This window comes from Podarcis filfolensis, assembly GCF_964270895.1.
Source record: "Podarcis filfolensis genome assembly, chromosome: 11".
Taxonomy (NCBI): domain Eukaryota; kingdom Metazoa; phylum Chordata; class Lepidosauria; order Squamata; family Lacertidae; genus Podarcis; species Podarcis filfolensis.
Window position 1 is genome coordinate 34,607,654 of NC_139613.1, and position 19,347 is coordinate 34,627,000.

At 40.7% G+C, this 19,347-nt stretch overlaps 1 long non-coding RNA gene across 2 annotated transcripts in view; it reads left to right on the top strand.

The window, feature by feature from the left end:
• Positions 1 to 8,248: 8,248 nt before the first annotated feature.
• The window catches only part of LOC310745080, a 320,552-nt gene continuing 309,453 nt past the window's right edge, over positions 8,249 to 19,347 (top strand). For both annotated transcript variants that reach the window (XR_014539908.1, XR_014539909.1), the window contains exon 1: positions 8,249 to 8,774. This is a non-coding gene — a long non-coding RNA (uncharacterized lncRNA). The remainder of the gene's footprint in view (positions 8,775 to 19,347) is intronic.

Here is a 19,347-nt window from a genome sequence, read left to right on the forward strand (position 1 = left end):
AACAGTGCCCAGAGGTTTATTATGTAAAATATAATAGGGTTTGATAACACAGGAGAAAAAAGGAAATGTAAAATTTTGAAAGTGTAAAGCTTAGATGGAACATGACGTTTACTAATAGTAAATGGGAAGCTATTTTTTAAAATTAAGCTATCAAGCTCTATTGCTTTAAGAGGGAATTAATTTACAGTGCAGCCACATGTGTGTTTCCTCATTGGTTTCAGTGGGGCTTACACCCAGGAAAGGGAGTATAGAATAGCAGCTTTAGGCTGCATAACTGGTATTTAAACCCAGTAACAACAAAAAAATGTGAATGAAAATGAAATGAAATGTAAATGAAAATGAATGAAAATGAAAATGTGCATTATTTGGCACCGATATTCATATGTGGTGGGAATGCTTCAAAATCTAGTCTTATCTGCGACAAATCACAGAGGTTATTAGGTAAAACAAACTACAGTGGTACCTCAGGTTACAGACGCCTCAGGTTAGAGACTCTGCTAACCCAGAAATAGTACCTCGGGTTAAGAACTTTGCTTCAGGATGAGAACAGAAATCGTATGATGGCGGTGAGGCGGCAGCGGGAGGCCCCATTAGCTAAAGTGGTACCTCAGCTTAAGAACAGTTTCAGGTTAAGAACGGACCTCCAGAACGAATTAAGTCCTTAATAGTATACAATGGTACCTCGGGTTATTTTAATTTATTACCTTCTCTTCTCCTTAAGTTCCAAGCTGCATATTCCTGCATTGCAGGGGGTTGGACTAGATGATCCACAGGGCACCTTTCAGCTCTACAATTCTATGATTCCATGAATCCCAAAATGAAGTGGGTATCTAAGACTTGTTGGAGGCAAAGCGGAATCTCTATGAGACAGGTCTAGCTGAAGCATGGACCACTGAAGGACTTAAGACCTTAACAACCCAGTCATCAGACTATTGCTGCAGACAAATGTCTGCGTCAAGGGAATAGAATGTCTCCAAGCTTTCCATAACACCACAGCGCTAGGGTGGCTTGATGGGGAAGGAAGAGCAAACATCAAGTTGGGAGGAGGGAGCGGAGAATGAGCTCTCTTGTGAATGACAGTTCTAGCTTGTAATTGGAGGAAATATTTTTCTAGCACTCTCCAGTCACAGTGTTTTGGGAGGGAACAGCTTTGCAAGAGCAACACTTATGTCACTAAGCTTTAGAGAAACGCCAGGAAGGTGAGGTGGAAAGAGGAAAAAGAGCTGCTTTGTGACTGACAGGTCTAGCTTGCCGTCCGAGGACATGATTTATATCCAGAAAGTTATCCTTTTTAGTTCTCCCCATCCCAAACCAGTCTTAAAGTTGCATAGCACATAGTATATGGACCTATTTGTTTGCAGTTTGCCAGGTTTCCACCCAGGTACAACTCTCTTGTGTTTGCAATTTTCAGACCCCCTTGCTGTTTAACATCTGTGGGAAACAACTGAGTGGACTCATCTGGAGTTTTGGAGTACGTTGTCAATGATATGTTGATGCCACATAGCTCTACTTCTCCATTACATCTGCACGTGTGGCAGTGGATGTTCTGAACCGTTCTCTGACTTTGGGAATGGGCTGGATGAGAGCCAGCAAACTGAAGCTCAATCTAAATAAGAGGCAGCACTAGTGGCCAGTTCCCTAGACCAGATGGATGGGAGGTGGCCTGCTCTTGATGGGGTTATACTCCCTCTGAAGGAGCAGGTACACAACTTTGGGTCTTCCTGGATCCATTACTGTCGCTTGTGGCTCAGGTGGCCTCAGTGGCACAAAGAGTGTCTCCTATCAGCTTTGGCTGGTGGCCCAACCTGCATCCCTATCTGGACAATAATAATCTAACTTCTGCTGTCTATGTTCTGGTAACCTCTAGGTTAGATTACCTCAACAAGTTGTACATGGGGCTGCCTCTGAAGATGGTTTAGAAACTTCAGCTCCTGCAGAATTCAGCAACCAGGTCACTCACTGGGGCAAGACATTTCAAGCAGATGATGCCAATCCTGGCCCAGCTGAGAACTGGCTGCCAATTAGTTTACTCATGAATGTGCTGGCATTAACCTATAAAGCCTTAAATTGCTCACAGCCACTATACCACAATGCTGCCCCCCATGTGAACTGACCTGAACAGACCCCCTCATATGAACTGACCTCTCCCACAGAATGCGGTGATTGGTTGGGTATGTATGGGATGAAGTGATCTTTGAGGTATCTTGGTCCTAAGCTGTATTGCCCCCAATCCTTCAGAACTGATTTTGAAGATGCAGGAGGGAAGGAGGCTAAAGGGGACTGGAGGGGAAGAAATTCCATTGCATAAGCAGAGCTGCATTACTAGATTTAGTACCTTATATCCCTTCCTGTTATCTTACTGTCAAACGAAGACCTCTTCCTTCTGCCCAGCCTTTGGAGGTTTATAATGTTGTCAACTGTTGTGCTGTGATGACATGTTGGCTTTTTCTATTTTACTGTAGGTTGCTGGGTTTTATTATTGTTGTTGTTGTTGAAATTTGTACAGTATTTTAATGTAAACCGTACAATGTGCTGCAACTCCAGTTGAAAGGTCTAAAATATGATAGAGATACAGATACAGATAGATTTAGTGTCAGTCTCATTTGACCTTTGTTTATCCACTATTATTTTTTCTTTGTTTGCATAGATTTTTTTAGACCAACTTATGTCAATTCAATACATCCTTTGTAGGCAAAAAGAAAGGAAAATTCACTGGGCTGGGCCAAAATTAGACTGGGTAAAGCAAGAATAATTTCAGTCCTGGGGTGTGTTGAAATGTGACATAATGAGATGGAATTTTGGGGGATTACATATTTGCATATATAGTCATTTTGTAAAATGTAAACAACCCTTTCTAGTGTCCTCCTGGCAGAAATCAATATATACATAGTGATACAATGGAATGAAACCTTACTCACACAGATAGAAGAATTATTTTGTTAGTCTGTCTTGTTAGAAGATAAGATGAAGCTATGATCTGATGTTAACTGGATCTAGTGGGCCTCCTTTGAGGCATGTTGGTTGCTTGTTCGCTTGAATATGATATTTCAAAGCTTGAATATTTCAAAATCAAATGAATAAGTAAATTTATTTATTTGTCTAAACTGACTAGAGGTTTATCTGGCACTTTAGGTATTGTTGGCAGTAAAATAATGCCATGAATCAATCAAAATGTGAAACCTTTCTCTCCACACAGGCACTAGTAGTATTCCTTTGAGTTAGATTCACCACACTTTTCCTTGGAACTCTACAGAATAATATCAACTGCTGTAACACTTGTATAAAAAGTGTGTCATGAATGTCACTGAATTTATGCTGTTTAGGCACCAGGGTAGTAGGAAGAAACAGTAAAAAGATGGACAAAGGGTTCTAGGAGATTCAGAGAATAATTTTTAAAAAATATAGTTAAAAATTAAGCTCAAACTTCATATTTATAATTTATTTTAAAGAATAGCCACATGGATTAATGCTCTGACACTTCACTTTTGAAGAAACCAAAGAGGACCAATAGAAGCAGAATGTGCAACACCCAACCAGAAGAGAAAAGGTCAGCCTTTCAATTTTCACTAAGTGGAAAGGGAATGTCATTGCCTGACTTGAGCAATAAGACATATGCATAGCATTTCTCCCTGTATACAAGGACAGGCTGACCTTGGTCCACATGCAGTGTTGTGGTGGTGCATTTGGTAGGGAAGAAGTGGAATCAGACCGTACCTCTTTGTGGCATAGTTTTAACAAGTCAGAAGCATTTTCCACCTACTGTCCTATACAAGGGGGACTGTATAATATTGGCAAGCAAACTGGGGAAATAATTGCACAATCTGGGCTGTGAGAGCATAAAGCCTTAAATGATATAGTGTTAACTCAGAAAAAAAGCCAGTCATACTTTAATTAGGGAAATTACCTATGACTAAAATCTCACTGATTTCAGTGAGACTATCCACAAATTTAGAGACGCGGGTGGCGCTGTGGGTAAAACCTCAGCGCCTAGGACTTGCCAATCGTCAGGTCGGCGGTTCAAATCCCCGCGGCGGGGTGCGCTCCCGTTGCTCGGTCCCAGCGCCTGCCAACCTAGCAGTTCGAAAGCACCCCCGGGTGCAAGTAGATAAATAGGGACCGCTTACTAGCGGGAAGGTAAACGGCGTTTCCGTGTGCTGCGCTGGCTCGCCAGATGCAGCTTGTCACGCTGGCCACGTGACCCGGAAGTGTCTTCGGACAGCACTGGCCCCTGGCCTCTTAAGCAAGATGGGCGCGCAACCCCAGAGTCGGACACGACTGGCCCATACGGGCAGGGGTACCTTTACCTTTACTTATCCACAAATTTATACAGAAGTAATGAAGCTTACGCCTATGTAAGTGTGCGGAGGATGCAGGCTAAATGTGACTAACTCTATCTGGATTGGGGCCTGCACGCAGTAAACATTAAGTTTTAAACAGTAAATATTAAAGAGCTATTTGGAAGCCCTTACAAGAAAAAAAAAAAAGAAATCTTGCATGAAGAGGGAATCTGAATTATTCCTGGATGTCAGATTGCATTTATTTGACCTTGTGGCACAGAGTTTATGAAATAATGTTATGGTCATTTCTTGGAAAACGTTACATATATTGCATGAGTAACTTGGGAGCCCAGGAAATCAGCTGCCATTAACTTCTGGCAAATGTCCAGCAGCAAAAATGAAAGAAATGAATTAATGAATTAATTGTGCAAGACAAGCATAACATCAAGGGGAAGGGCCTATCAGTTAATGGCTATGATGACAGTATACACACCTCTTTGCCTCTGCAGTCAGGAATTGGTTCCACTCAACAGACTAGATTGCAAGAAGCTTGTCCACATCCTTAGGTCTCACTAACTGAAACTCATCCAATAATATGTGACTCCAGTGAGGTGCTGGGCAGGTCCACAGACAGTACTGATCCAACAATGGTACCCAGTTTATGATAAAAGTGTGTGATTTTATTCTTGAAGTGTTTAGCAGATACATCCCAGTGTGCCTCTGTGCATTCCTTAATACAGCGAGCCCACCAATTATGCAAGGGTTCTGGGGGTCTATGCACAAAGGCAAAATCACACAAAGCCAGGAACCCCCGGAACTGGCCACCCCTGCAAAGCAGGGGGCTGCTTACTGGAGCCTGGGAAGGTTGCGGGAGGGCCTTGAGAGCTTCCCAGGCCCTCCCGCAACATTTCCAGACTCTGGTAAGCAAGTAGGTGCCTTCCTTACTGGTCTCTGGGATACTCCCAGAAGCTAGTAAGGAAGGCATCACTATGCTTACCAGGCTTTGGGAAGGCAGTGCAAGGGCTCTGGGATGCAAATGGATCAGAAGGAATGCTCAAGAAACAGGTTGTTTGGAATGGGGTCAGCACCAGATTTCAGAGGCTCTTAGCATGACACAATCAGTGGTACATCCGACAGCCACACACACTGCCAGAACTGTGCAATTATGTTTTCTCCTGCTGCTGCCCTTGCAGATTCCATAGATCCTATTGAGCCTCTAAATCTATGAAAACCATAGATCTTAGAATTACAAGCTAGGCTAGGTTGCAGGATAGGCCCACCCCTGAAGAAGGGTGAAGCAGTCACCTCAGGCAGAGGAAGCCCCTAAGGTGGCCTCTCTCTGCCACCAGCATCGGCTCCAGTGTCTGGTGAGATCTCACCCTAAATCTGCTGGCAGAATGGTGCATCAGAGTAGTACAGCACTTTCAGAGTAGTACAGTAGTTTCAGCTCAAGCAGTGAAGCAGGATGCGCCACGCCTGCTAGGCTGTGTAGATTTTATAGATTCATTCACTGGGGCATTACATTTGTGGTAAATTAAGATGGTTAATGGCTGCCAAGGAAGGGAAGCAACCTTGGCTCCCATTCAGTAGTGGGAAGCTCACCCATTGCTGAAAAAGCCCTCCCTGGGCCCAATGTGGAAACAGTGAGTGGCAGCACACCTGGGTCAAGACGGTGGGTTGTTCTGAGGCCCTTGGCCAGTGTCTAACCTGGATGATCGACTGGTGCTGGGCCTGGTTTAGGAGTGACCTGGTTAGTAGCTCTCCAGTGTCTCTGTAGGGTATCTTTCCCATCACAGTGAACGTATCATTTCACTTGGCTTCTTATATCTGCAGAGTTTGTGATCTATCACTGAGCTATTGCCTTTCCTCTCAAGGTATGGGCTCCAGTTGGCCCACACAACAACTGGATTTGAGCCTATGAACTCATGAGCATAACTGAAGGAGAGTCATGACTAAACAACCCTGCAGGCATGTGGGAAGGGAGTCTCTCACGAAAGATTCCAAAAGCCAAAAATAAATTTGAGCACTCACTTTTTGCCGCTTCTCATAATGTGTAAAAGGGTTCTTAGAAACCATAAGCAAAGGTGCTATGTAAGCAGGCAAGGACTACTTCTTTTCCCAAGATTGAGTAAAGGTTCAGCATGCTTAACAGTCTGTTGTTATTTCAATTAAATCCCACTAAATATCCATGGAGGCTCACACCCTGACCTTTATCTGTTGTAGAGTAGCACTTGGCTGTTGCACATAGAAAATTACTTCTGTAGAGGAAACATAATTAGGAAGTCATGCTGCATTGTGAATTTTCAGCTGTGTTTTAAGCATGTTTTTAGTGTAATAGCAGCCTCAATGAATTTGATTGAATTTTACATTTCACATTCTGACTGATTAAAAGAAATAAATTTCCCTTGCACCTCAAACAGCATTTATGTGTTGTGAAAGCAAGCATCAATCCTATCTGGAAATGACTTTTCTATGAACATTGTAAAATATCCCACACATTCTGTTCCTCTTTTTTATTCTAGGATCCAATTTAATGAAACAAAACCCCTTTTTTTCTCCCTCCGTGCTTCTTTATTCCATGACCATCACGGGAATAAAATACTAAAATACATATTCCTGACAATATTGCCTCATTTCTGTAACCATTTCTTATGAGAAATCGAAAGGCAAAGACAGTCAAAACAGGAAACACAATAGGAAAGTTTATGACGTATAAAATGAATTCTTTAAAAGAATTTTGGTTTAAAATGCCAAGGGTGAGAAGTCAACTATATACTGCACACATTACTATTTATTACCTTGCATTTGGCTGAAATTCATCTCTTTTGACAAGCAAGGATAAATCGTATTACATATTTTATAAAATATGTGAGTTGGTCCTTTTTCTTGAAGACCCTACATAGCAAACTTGCATATACCAGATGCGTACTGAGCTGCAGTAGTCTCCTCATGACCGGGAACTTCATGTAATTTTCTGGCAGCTGTATCAGGGAATAAAAGGTATTTATTAAAAACATACACAATTGGTTGATTGTGTATCCAGTTCTTAGAGCACAGAGTGATGACTAAATAAAAATGGAGAAATGCAAGTTTCACTTTTGAGCAAATTTACTGCATGAAAGGTTCATTTTTTTTCCATTTCACTTAAATATCTTCAGTGCTTCTCACTGTGTATGGTTTTATTGTGATTTTTTATATATACTTGAAAGCTCATTATTTTACAGTGAGGTTACTGAACCTAGACCATAGAGTGCAGATTATCCAGCATAGCATTAATCAAAATATACATGGCAAATGGGATTCAAAACAGTGCCAAAGAAGCATCTGCTTTTAGCAAAGAACAAAAATTCATTTAGCTCTTTTATTAAAAGGTATTATGGGCAATTTATTTTTAAACTATCACTCTAACACCATTAACTAGCATATAATTTAATGTACTCCCAAGCAACTTGACTTTTACATTTTCTTCAAAACATTAATTTGCTTTTGTAAATTGATGTAAAAGATGCCTTTGACCCCCAGGAAAGATTCAAGCCATTAACAATAAATTAAATTATGTTTCAGAAGTATATGGCCATTAAGTTTTTTGTTTCAGATATAGCATGTTTACAGTTCTATCTAGTGGCATAATATTGCCTAATGGAGAAAGAAAACTGTATTTTACTGGTTTAATTTCTGCTGAAACCATGTCAAGTTTAACAGTTCAATCCTATCCAAATTTTACTCAGAAGTAAGTGTACATAGGACTCCAAATTTCTTTAAAAAAATTAGTTGGTCTCTAAGGTGCTACTGGAAGGATTTTTTTTATCTTGTTTCAATTATGGCAGACCAACACGGCTACCTACCTTTAACTACAACTCCCAAGAGACTGTGATCTACTCACAGTATAAAAAAAACAAGCAGTGATCTACCCAGTGTCATTGGAAGAGTTGTTGAGCTTTTTTTTTTTTGTTTTGTTACAGATCACTAGGAACACCCCACGATCGACCAGTAGATCACGATTGACCTGTTGGACATGCCTGGGCTTCAGGATTCAACCCAATCCTTTTGTCAGCCTTATCGGACAAAAGTTGTGATGATTGCTACGAGCAAGGCACCTCCTCCAATGGGCCCAATTTGTTTGCAGGCAAATTCCTCTCCGGCCCCAAATACAGCAACAAATTACATCCACAACATGGTCTCATTAACGCAGCATCAACAGACCCATTTACTGGGTGGGTTGATCTGCTACTGATTGCGCTGCTTGTTCCTAGTGCAGTTGCCCTTTTGAACCATAGCGGCAATCCAGAGTCAAGCCTTGCTCCCTCCAGTCTGCCACTGAGGGTCCACCCACTTTGAAGGCCATGATTGGCCAATTTATACTGTGGATTTTGATGGGCAATCCTGTTGTACCCACCGAAGCCAATGGCCAGATGCAAAGAATTGCCCTCTCCACCTCCCAACCCATCCCAAGGAGGCGCATTGAGCTGCACCACAACCATTCCCCACCCTAAACGGGTAAGTGATTGTGGCGTTTGCCTCCTAGGTGGGACATAAGGAAAGGGTGTGATGTGATTGGCCAGTGGAAACTGATAGGAGGAGTTACAGTGAGAGTTGGTGTTGTGTGAAGTTCAGTTGAGAGTTGGGAGTTGGGAGTTGGAGAAGGAAGAGGGAGGAATAGTCTGTGGGTTGGTCAAGTTGTGTGGTGAGAGAGTGAGAGGAATTGTTAGGTGGAGTCAGTTAGTTGGGACAATCAGTTTGAAATTGTTAGGAACAAATAGGACAGTTAAGGAACTAAGATTAAGAAACTGACAAGAAAAATTAACTGAAACCATAAGTTTGTTCATGCCTATAAAATAAACTTGATTATTTGTTAATGTTAACAACTCACTGGACTCCGTGTGTACCCGTGAGAAATGGGTTGGTGGCAGCGAAGAAAGCAATCACAGTGGTGGCACAGGGTCAATAGACCGTCAAACGTCTGGGGACCCTGTGTGATTGCCACAGTGACCATTTCCCAAATTTTCTTTGCAATGTTCTATGTAGAGAGTCATGCTTTATCTATACTGTTGGTTTCTGCCTGTATAATAACACTGTCCTTAAACAAGGCTGTACCAGGTTTTCTGTCTGACTTCATTGTTTTGAATACAGCTGCCATCCTTTTACATTCATCCAGGCCTGCTATCATACAAGAGTAGCTGTTTCCTCCAGATTATGTCCGTGGCTTGCTCCTTCTTTGGCTTTTCTCTGTTCAAGTTCCTCCTATATTTCTGGCACATGTTTATTTACACTTATGTAAATACAGTCCAGAGAGACAGAGGCACTACTTTGAGAAAACTGCTCCTTGGCATGTCATATTGACTGATGTGTCTGTTTTGATTAAGTGTAAGCACCTGTTTGCATAGCGCGGAGTAATTTTACTTTTCTAGAGCTACATGAGCAGGTTCAAGTAGGGATGAATGAACCTGCCACTTTCAATTTCTCTCCCTTTCTCATTATTCCAGTCTTAAGTTCCATTTTCCAAATTTCTGCATCAGTTTGTGGGTTATTGGTTTTTTAAAAAGTCCTCATGGAAATTTTATGATCAATTTTCCTTAATAAAATGCATTGTATATGTTATTTTCACCAATATATGCATTTTATATGTATTCCCCCCGTATTGTTCTTGTACACATTATTTGGTCGGAAAAGTGTTAATTTCAAAGGATACTGGTGTTTTGGTTGTCACATTTTTGGGAAGCAGAAAAGTGTGTAGGCTTGCATTAAAATCCCTACCAAACCAGATTTCTACCCAATCCCATGCAAGTAAACCAATTTTGGGTCACTTTGGGAACCCTTATTGCTGCTCTGTCATAACTGGAGAGATGTTATAATCTGGAAAAAGCTAGCTAATTTGTTAGGGGTGATTTTAGACCTTTGATCTCATTTTTGTGAGAAGATCTGACTAGTAGAAAACCTGTCACAGACCCATTCCAGAATTCAATGAGTGCTACCTCTGCTATCATAATTTTTGTATCCCACAGTGGATAAAGGAAAACAGATTCTCTTGAAGACTGCTCAGTCAGCTAGCAAAGTAATTAATTGACTTTCATCTGATTTAATTTTAGGCTGATTAATAATCTTTTTGATTATTTGATTAACCAATGGAGATGAACTTCACAGTATCACAATAAAAATTACATCTTGATACTAAATGTAGGCATTGTTTTCCAAATAGACTGCTAACTAATATTCTGAAAATCATCTTAAACACTTTGCCTGAATCTTGCAATACATGTTTGTTGGGGATGTTTGAGGGATCCAGTTATTCAAGATGAAATGACCTGATTTGTGCTTCTCTCATTAATGTGTATTGGCAAAATTTGAAGTTTGGAGTGCTGTTGAGTTTGTTTATAAGCCTTTATTACCTATTGTGCTGTGTCTTAGGGATGGTTTTTGTTTTTTTTGTTTGCTGTGTTATAATGTTTCCTGTTTTAAAGCTCTGATGTAACATTATTTTTTTAATAAGGAAGAGTAGTAAGATATATTTCAAATAAATAAAAAAACCCTAGGCCTCATCATTGTGGAATGTATTTTGAAACTTCAGCAATGGAATTTTCTCTTTCTGCATGAATAGAGCAACTGTTTGAGCAACTCATAGCTAATGACTATTTCCATGCTTAAGGGTGTGTTTGGTTTTTGCTTTTGAACTTTACTGAGTTTTTACATTTCAGATGTTCATTTGGCATGTCTGATTCCATTGCCAGCGCCAGTATGATCAAAATGACTTTCCTTTTACTGATCATATAAAAATAGGATTATTGATGTGAGGTTTCGTAAAGATAAGATATGTAGGAGAAAGCATCTATGAAAAAATGGTTCCAGGGTAGGGCAAGGTAGCACTAACTTTGTTAAGCTGTTGCTGTAATGAATGTAAGAAATCTTATGTGGGGCAGTGGTTACAGTGTTGAACTAGGACCTGGGAGACCAAGATTCAAATCTCCACTCTGTCATGAAGCTTATTGGGCGGCCATGGACAAGTCAATATCTCTTAGCCTGACCTACCTGATGAGTATAGAATGCCACCTTAAGCTCCTTGAAGGAAAGGTAGGATATGAATATGCAAGAAATACATAAATCTGTGAAAGGGTCTCCTCTCACAGTCAGTTTCACCCCTTGTATCAAATAATTCAGTGAGACTGTGAGGAAAGGAAAGAGGGCAGTGTTCCGTCTGGCAAGCCAAAATGCTTGCACTGACAGAATAACTATGTGATATTGAGTGCCTCCTTGTGACTCAGCTGCCCTTAACATTCCATGAACCCTGGAAATCACTGAGCATAGATCCTTGATGAGATTTGGGGGCTTGCTTTGAAAAACTATATTTTTTCCCAATTTACAGATATAAGGTGGTATTCAATTATGTTTTCCGCAGACCCATTGGAATTAATGAACCTGACAGAATTAGGTCCACTAATTTCATTAGGTCTACTCAGAGTAAAATATGGTTCCATACCACCCCTATGCACCGTCATATCTGGGGAGTACTCCAAGCACACAGAAATCACTATCTTGTTTTTGGGTGGCACTGTTTCACTTCCAAAAAGATAAGAGACAGGACTAGCTAGGGAAGGTGCCAGACACAACTTTGTGGAGAAGGACTTCCACAAATTGGTATTAGAGGGGGAAATGATGGATCTTATAAGTTATTATCCATTTAAGTGAGACTGTTACAGCTGATAGACTGAGGTAAACAAGCTGGAGCTTGAAAAATGCCATCCATGGCACCTGAGTATTGTGCTAGAACTAGGAGTATCCCCAGTGAGCCTGTACCTTCAGAGGGTGTACAATCCCATCTAGAATAGGTTGCCTACCCACTTCCTGGACATGTGATCCACCTACCAATGGCGCCTCTGTCTTATCAAGAGTCCGTCTCAGTTTTCTACTTGGCATGGGTTTTTAAAAAAACATGGAGGAACATTCAGTCATCTGAGGCCCACATCCTTTCATGTGGCCTCCTGCCTCTGCTCCAATCTTCCATCCCTTCTTTCCCAATTGTTTCTTCTTTATTTTCTTGGTTTTAAAACGTGTTTCTGCCTCCTCTTTCAGATCAGCTGAAGGGCCAATATTTCATTTGACAATATTAAATCTATTAAAATGAAACAAAACAAAATTCCTAGTTCTGTGGCTTGGGGAAAGTTAGGCATTTTTCCTCTGCAGCTTTCTGAGAACAAATAGTAGGGTTTTTTTGCCATGTTTGTGTATGTATACAGAACACACTAGAATCAGAAAGGCATTGTTTTGAGGTTTGGACTCGATAACCCTTGGGGTCTCTTCCAAGACTACAATTCTACAATTCTATGATTTTCACTTGCTTAGCAGAAGAGTGGCTGTAGGAACTGTTGTATCAAAAAGAATAAAAACATTCCATCTAAATAACTTCTTTGAACCTACTGCCTAGGACTGTGAATTCTAAACAGAGGTAGCTGTGGTAAAAACTGAAGCAGGGCAGTCTTTATTCCAGAGAAGTTAATCCATAACACTTTTGTCTCTGGTTCTGTCCATTATTGACACTTGTTCAACCCATTGCCAGCATGCAGCCTTCCGGCCTGACAGATTATATCTGATGGAATCTGGCCATTGACAGAAAAAAAGTTTGCCAACACTGTCTTAGTATCCAGAAGCACTACAGACTTAGGCCTATCCCTAAACACACACACAGAGTGAAATATGCTAGAGGTACAAATAAACAGAAAGATTAATCACACATTTGATTCTAACATCTAGTCTAGCACCTACATTTTAAATGTTTTAAGCGCAAATATCAGAATAACCCCGATGGCTGGTAGTCATGCAGCTGTAGCTTCAGGACACCTGCATTTTCATGTTTCTGCTGTTCATTGTTCCGTGGAATCCTATTTTCAGAATATATGTGATTGTGGAATCTCTATTTTGTTTCGCATGACATTAATCTTCACTGTAGTGAGATAGAATATAGATGTTTTGATGCTTTACTTTCCTAGCTCTTTTGCATAAATGTGGCCCTCAGGCAGTGGTTGATCAGTGAAACCATAACCCCGGGTGCTTGCTGTCCAGGTTTCACCTCTGTGAGTGCATCAATTCCACAATATTACAGAAGTGCAGAGACTGAAGTAAAGGTCCCCCTACAAGGGCAAAAAGGAAATTTACTATGAATGGAAATGGGCTACTAATTCTTTGTTCACCCTCATAAAACTCCTGCTGTACAGCAAGGAACAGAAATTAAAGTAACATTTGGAAGGTCAGCAGAACAAGATTGTATAAATAACTAAGTCTAAGGATATAGAAGGGTGAAGAAAAGTATCTGGGAATGTAAAAATTGACCTCTATTTTTAAAACATAGTTCTCTGTCTACAAACAAGTGGTTTTTTCTCATATGCAATTTTATATAAAAATTATCAACTAAAATTCATATAATTAACTAAGATTTCTTTAACTGGGTGACAACTCTAATAGAACCAACAGTGCAATCTGATTCTTGTCTGTTGAGCTCAATAGGGTTTTCCCAAGTAAATAGGTATAGGATTGCACCATAAGTATATTCTAAGGTCTTGTCTTGCCTGACTATTATTCTCTTTGTATCAAGCCCACACGTTGAAAATGAAGGAAGCTATTTTAATGCAGTCATTCTCTACTTCATTGGAATGTCCTGTTACAAATGGTTCCTCTATTGGATTTACATCTCTGTCATAAATCAAGCTATATTCCTATAATATCTTTTTAAAAAACAAACAAATCCTCACTTTATTTGAGAAAAGCTTGTGCTGAAACACATTGTCCTAAACGGATGATAATCAGAAGCATGAAAACTGCATGCATGTAATAGCCATTGAGGATCAAAGCCTACAGATGGAGCTTTCAAGTAATCTAATATCACCTTAGACAAAACATGTTTCAATGTAGGCAGCTCACATATTTAGTGATGAGCCATCTCATGATAATGTGCTACAGCAGGGGCCAGCAAAATTTTTCAGCAGGGGGCCGGTCCACTGTCCCTCAGACCTTGTGGGGGCCGGACTATATTTTTTGGGGGGGGGAATGGATTTCTATACCCCACAAATAACCCAGAGATGCATTTTAAATAAAAGAGCACATTCTACTCATGTAAAAACACACTGATCCTGGACCATCCGCGGGCCAGATTTAGAAGGTGATTGGACCAGATTTAGAAGGTTATTGGCCTTGGTTTCCCTACCCATGTGTTAAATTGTACAACTGGATAGCAAACAGAAACAAAGTCCTCATGGAGTTGGTAATCTCATCAGAGCTGTACCACTTTGGCTTGAAAGTTAGGTTCATAATGATTGCCTCTTCCTCCATAGAAAATCTCCCTTCCATATAAACAACTTGGTGTGGTGCTGGTTATTAAATACGAATCTCAACAATCTGTTACGTGCCCCTGATATGTGTGGGCATCATTATAGCTCTGAGAATTGTTCCATGGCTCTTTTTTTTTTACTGACAGCTGTTAGCAGTGCTGGGAAAACAACACTTCCTAGTGCTTCTGATGCCTGACTTGCAGCTACAGCAGTGTTCCTGCTACCAGATAGGGAAGAGAGGAGCAATATTGGGGTGGGAGGAGAGTCTCTCCCCCCCACCTCAGCTGCTTAAGCAGCAGCAAGGTAAATGAGATGAATGAATGGGAAGGGAAAGGGGGTATGGAAGCAGAGAGGTAGCATGTGAGAAAGATAGCAGAGCTTGAAAGGTCACTGAGGGGTTGGGGGAAGAACTGGACCCCATCATTCTCCCAATAACATCATTGGAGTGCAACAGTTCTGATTTAGGTTATAACTGGGATCAGAATAAACGATGCTGTTGGACTATTGGGCAGTGTAGTTTGGTTTTCTGAGCCCAGCTTCATGCCTAACTACAGACTAGGATGGACATTTGCCATATTACTAGATGTCAAGTAGATAGGTTCCAACATGCAAGTTTTCTGTTCAGAAGGCTATGTTTATTTATGTACTGGGGGCAGAGCATTCCCCTAGCAGTGCCTCTACCTGAAGGGATGCAAGATAGACAAAGGTGTACGGCCATCTCACTGAGAACTCTGCCAAAGTTCCCGAAGCAAGACAATGAGTGAAAGTTAAGCTATATCAAGACAAAAAGTTTTGGATATTCATTTAGGCTGACTCTCTCCAGAGTCGTTCTGCAAAGGATGTATGTCAAAAAAATACCTTCGCAGGCAAGATCCAAGCTGCTAAATAAATTAGCAATTTATTCTCCTTACTCCATTTGGCTTCTGCTGCATTGCCATTGGTTTTGCTCTTTGACTTTGCCCCTTATCTTTCCTCCTTTGTGGCACTTCTCAACACAGGGCTAATTTAGAGGAAATACAAGATAATTGACAATTTGGACACCCTGAGGAATGAGATAATGGCCTTGGCCTTCATGGGAGGCTTGAGTGGATATAGGCTGCAGGTGCATAATGATATGAGACATTGGCGCCACTGTATCTATTTCTCCCAGTCTTGTACTCTTTTTGTCTTACAGATGAAGCTCTAACTTTCAGAGCATTGAAGACTCTGTTAACAATAGGGGAACTCTGTTGTATAGTCAGGAGTTTAATTGATTCATCACCGTCCCTCTTTATATCTGAACTTGTTGTATTAGTACAAGTACAGAGAAGGCTCAATGTTTCTTGCAAGGGTACCTTTCACAGCACCTTTGAAAGTGAAGGAGAGAAGGTCCCATTAGTGGAGTCATCTATTGTGGGAGGACGTCTGCTAGGATGACATTTTTTGCAGTGTTACCAGCTCACACTTTATTCCCAATGAAAATGGCATTGAAAACAGCTTTAATGCCTGCATATGTTACAGGGAGAGATTCCAGTCGAGACATCGGCACATGCAACAATGACCTCTTATCCTGGGAGAATGGTTGGTAATGCTAGTTCCCATACACAGCGCATTAGCTGTGCATAAAGATGTCGGCATATCACAAGGCAGTGACTGGGGATCTGCATTTGCATCTGCAATGCAATGAAGTTGAAACTGCATACAGCTAAATGTAGGTGTACCAAATGCCTCATAACAGTGGCTGTGTACATGCTCCTGTTTACTCTGCATCCAACACGGTTTGGGAAGTGATGGCCATATGACGTTAGCCACAATGCATAAGTATCCTGTATCTATCCTGTCACTTCTTAAGAAATAATTGCATTTTGATGTGTTTTTCACAAAACCAGCTTTGATCCAAAGTGTGCTTGGCCTCCAAGCAATCTTAATCACATGGAGAGAAACACCTGAAGAGGGCTTCAATAAAACAGCTAATTCGGTAAAATCAATATAACACCAACTGCATTAATAAAATAGTATAAGAATACCAAGACCAAACCAGACTTTTAAAAAAAGGTAAAGGTAAAAGACCCCTGACAGTTAAGTCCAGTCGTGAACAACTCTGGGGTTGCGGCGCTCATCTCACTTTACTGGCTGAGGGAGCTGGCGTACAGCTTCCGGGTCATGTGGCCAGCATGACTAAGCTGCTTCTGGCAAAACCAGAGCAGCGCACAGAAACGCGGTTTACTTTCCCGCCAGGGCGGTACTTATTTATCTACTTGCACTTTGACATGCTTTCAAACTGCTAGGTTGGCAGGAAAACCAGACTTAGAAGCACTTAAAATTACTACAGCCAAAGATCAGAATAAAATACTATTTGAGGGAGATTGGAAATGTTTTATGGAATATTTAGAGACATATTGTAGACATATTAGGAAGTTAACATTAACAGAATTAATTCAGCAGTAAAAAAAGTTGAGATATTAAAATGAGGAAAATAAGCTATAGGGAGTAATTAGAATATGTAGTGGAAAAGAAATAAAATGCACCATGGAAGGTGGGGGAGGGAGTCAATAACAATTGTGCATTTCTTTTATTTGAAATGTTATTATTTCAAGTGTAAAATGAAAATGAAAATAAAAAGACATTAAAAAAAATAAAAAATTACTGCAGCCAAAAGGCCTGTCTAAGAAGTCAGGGCTTCATTATTCATTGGAAAGAGGATAGAGATTGAGCCAGATGGGTCTTCCTCAAGTCTTGGTGCTACAACTGAAAAGGCCCTGTCTCTTGTGTCCACCTACCTCTCCCCTGGAGAAAGAGGGCAAGGCCTTAGTTGTACCACTAGGCTCATATTCAATGAGGCAATCCTTCAGGTCTGTAAATGCACATCCATTTCTGGTATTGGCCTAAAGTTCCCTATTCAACAATAAACCTGGTATCCTTCTTTGTTGGACTAAGGCAAAATGTATGCTTTGTCATTCTTATGCACACTGAGAGCAAGTCCCCATTTAATTGTGGAGGACTTTCTTCCATATAAACATACATCAAAGTGTAAATTTATTTAGGCAGGTTAATAGACAGTTTACATTTAGGCAAAGGGTGTGAAACTGTTTTTAGAGCACCTAAGTCAAAAGGTGCTAACAGCTGAGGAGGAACATAAACAAATGGGATGGGAGAGATATCTTAGTGAAAGGCAATGGAAGGAAGGATCCGGCAATTTTGCTTCTCTTGGTTTCTCATATTTCCAATCTTATATGCAGTTCTCCCTATTCCTGCAACAATCTGCAGTTGTTGTTATTTAAAAAAGGATCCTCCAGAAAATTATTCAGCATTTTAGTGCAGTTTTCTCCTAATAAACACATTTTTATGCAGTTTTGATTAATGCACACATTCTTGTGAACAATTTATCATAATATAGTACATTTTTGTATGTTATTGTCATGAAGATACTCATTTTAATGCACACTTTTGCCCACTACATGCATTTTTATAAAAATTATTTGGCTGGCGAACAGAATTGCAAAATTCAGATCAGTGCGAATTTCAAAGGCTTGCATTGCTTCATTTCTCATGTTGTCTGGAAGTGAAAATGTGATTATTTTGTCTTTAGTTGCAAACAGAATTAAATTTCTCCCATATCCCAATAAAAGACCCAACTTTTTTTTTAAGGTTTTCATGAATGTAGACACGAAGGACCTGTGAGGTATTGTGCTTCATAGAATAATTTGCAGGAACTACTTGTCTCTTGATGGAGAAATAAGCAATACAAAAGGAAGAATGGGAAGAATAGTCCTTGAAATTTATCACTGGAATTAAAGTGGATTCTAGACTACATGTTTTTCGCATAGCAACCCACTACTGTGTGTGGCACTCTTCAACTTAGTGTAACATCTAGGATGACTTACCAAGTGAATTCCTAATAAGAATATATAGATTGTTTCCTTGCTATTACTTAGTGCTGCTGCTGAAAATCTGAAAAATCCTTAGCTCCCACATTGGTGTGACATGAGAAATAATATAGTTCCACGTATTTACTAGTTTCTTATCTGTATTGTGTATGTCAAGGCCTTGAGTCCTCCCCCATTTGATGGATAATAAGACACATGGAACCAGTATTTTAGGTTAATGGGCTAACTAAGGCCACAACTTTATTGGTTACAGAATGTGAGTGGTATTGACTTAGGCATTGGGATATCTGACTCCTGCCCACCATGCAGGTAGTCCAGTAAGGGTCAACCACCAGTAGGGGGAGCCCTGTTGATGTACATCAACTGAGAGCTCCCCCAGGGTCCCCGATGGGGTCGGAAGCAAGACAAGAGGGCGATCCCCAAGCCGCGCCGCTGCTTAAATGCTGCAAGCCATGCCCCCCGGCCAACCGGATTGGTCGGCCAGGGGCGTGATGCAGCTGGGACTCCCCTCTGACCTGGGGGCACTTCCACGTCCCCTCTGTGCACGGGGAGGGCACATGGCGTGCCCACAACACCATCCCACAGGGAAGTGGAGCGGCCTTGTCAGTTGTCCATGGTAGTTCTGTGCAGTCAAATTTATATAAGAATAAGAAATTATAAAAATTATTTTCAGGATCCCAAGATTTCTCATGCATGTCTTGTCTTTGCCTATGCTCCAGCACTTGGCAGGTAGATTAAATTCATATAGATAAATGTGAAGCAATGCAGTATATGCTCATCAAGCTAATATATATTAATGAAGGTTGTCTTCTAGGGTTATGTAGTCTCAGTGTCTGCCTGCTTAATTGAACTCTAGGGTTATAGAGAAACAGCCAGTGCCAGCTTCATAGA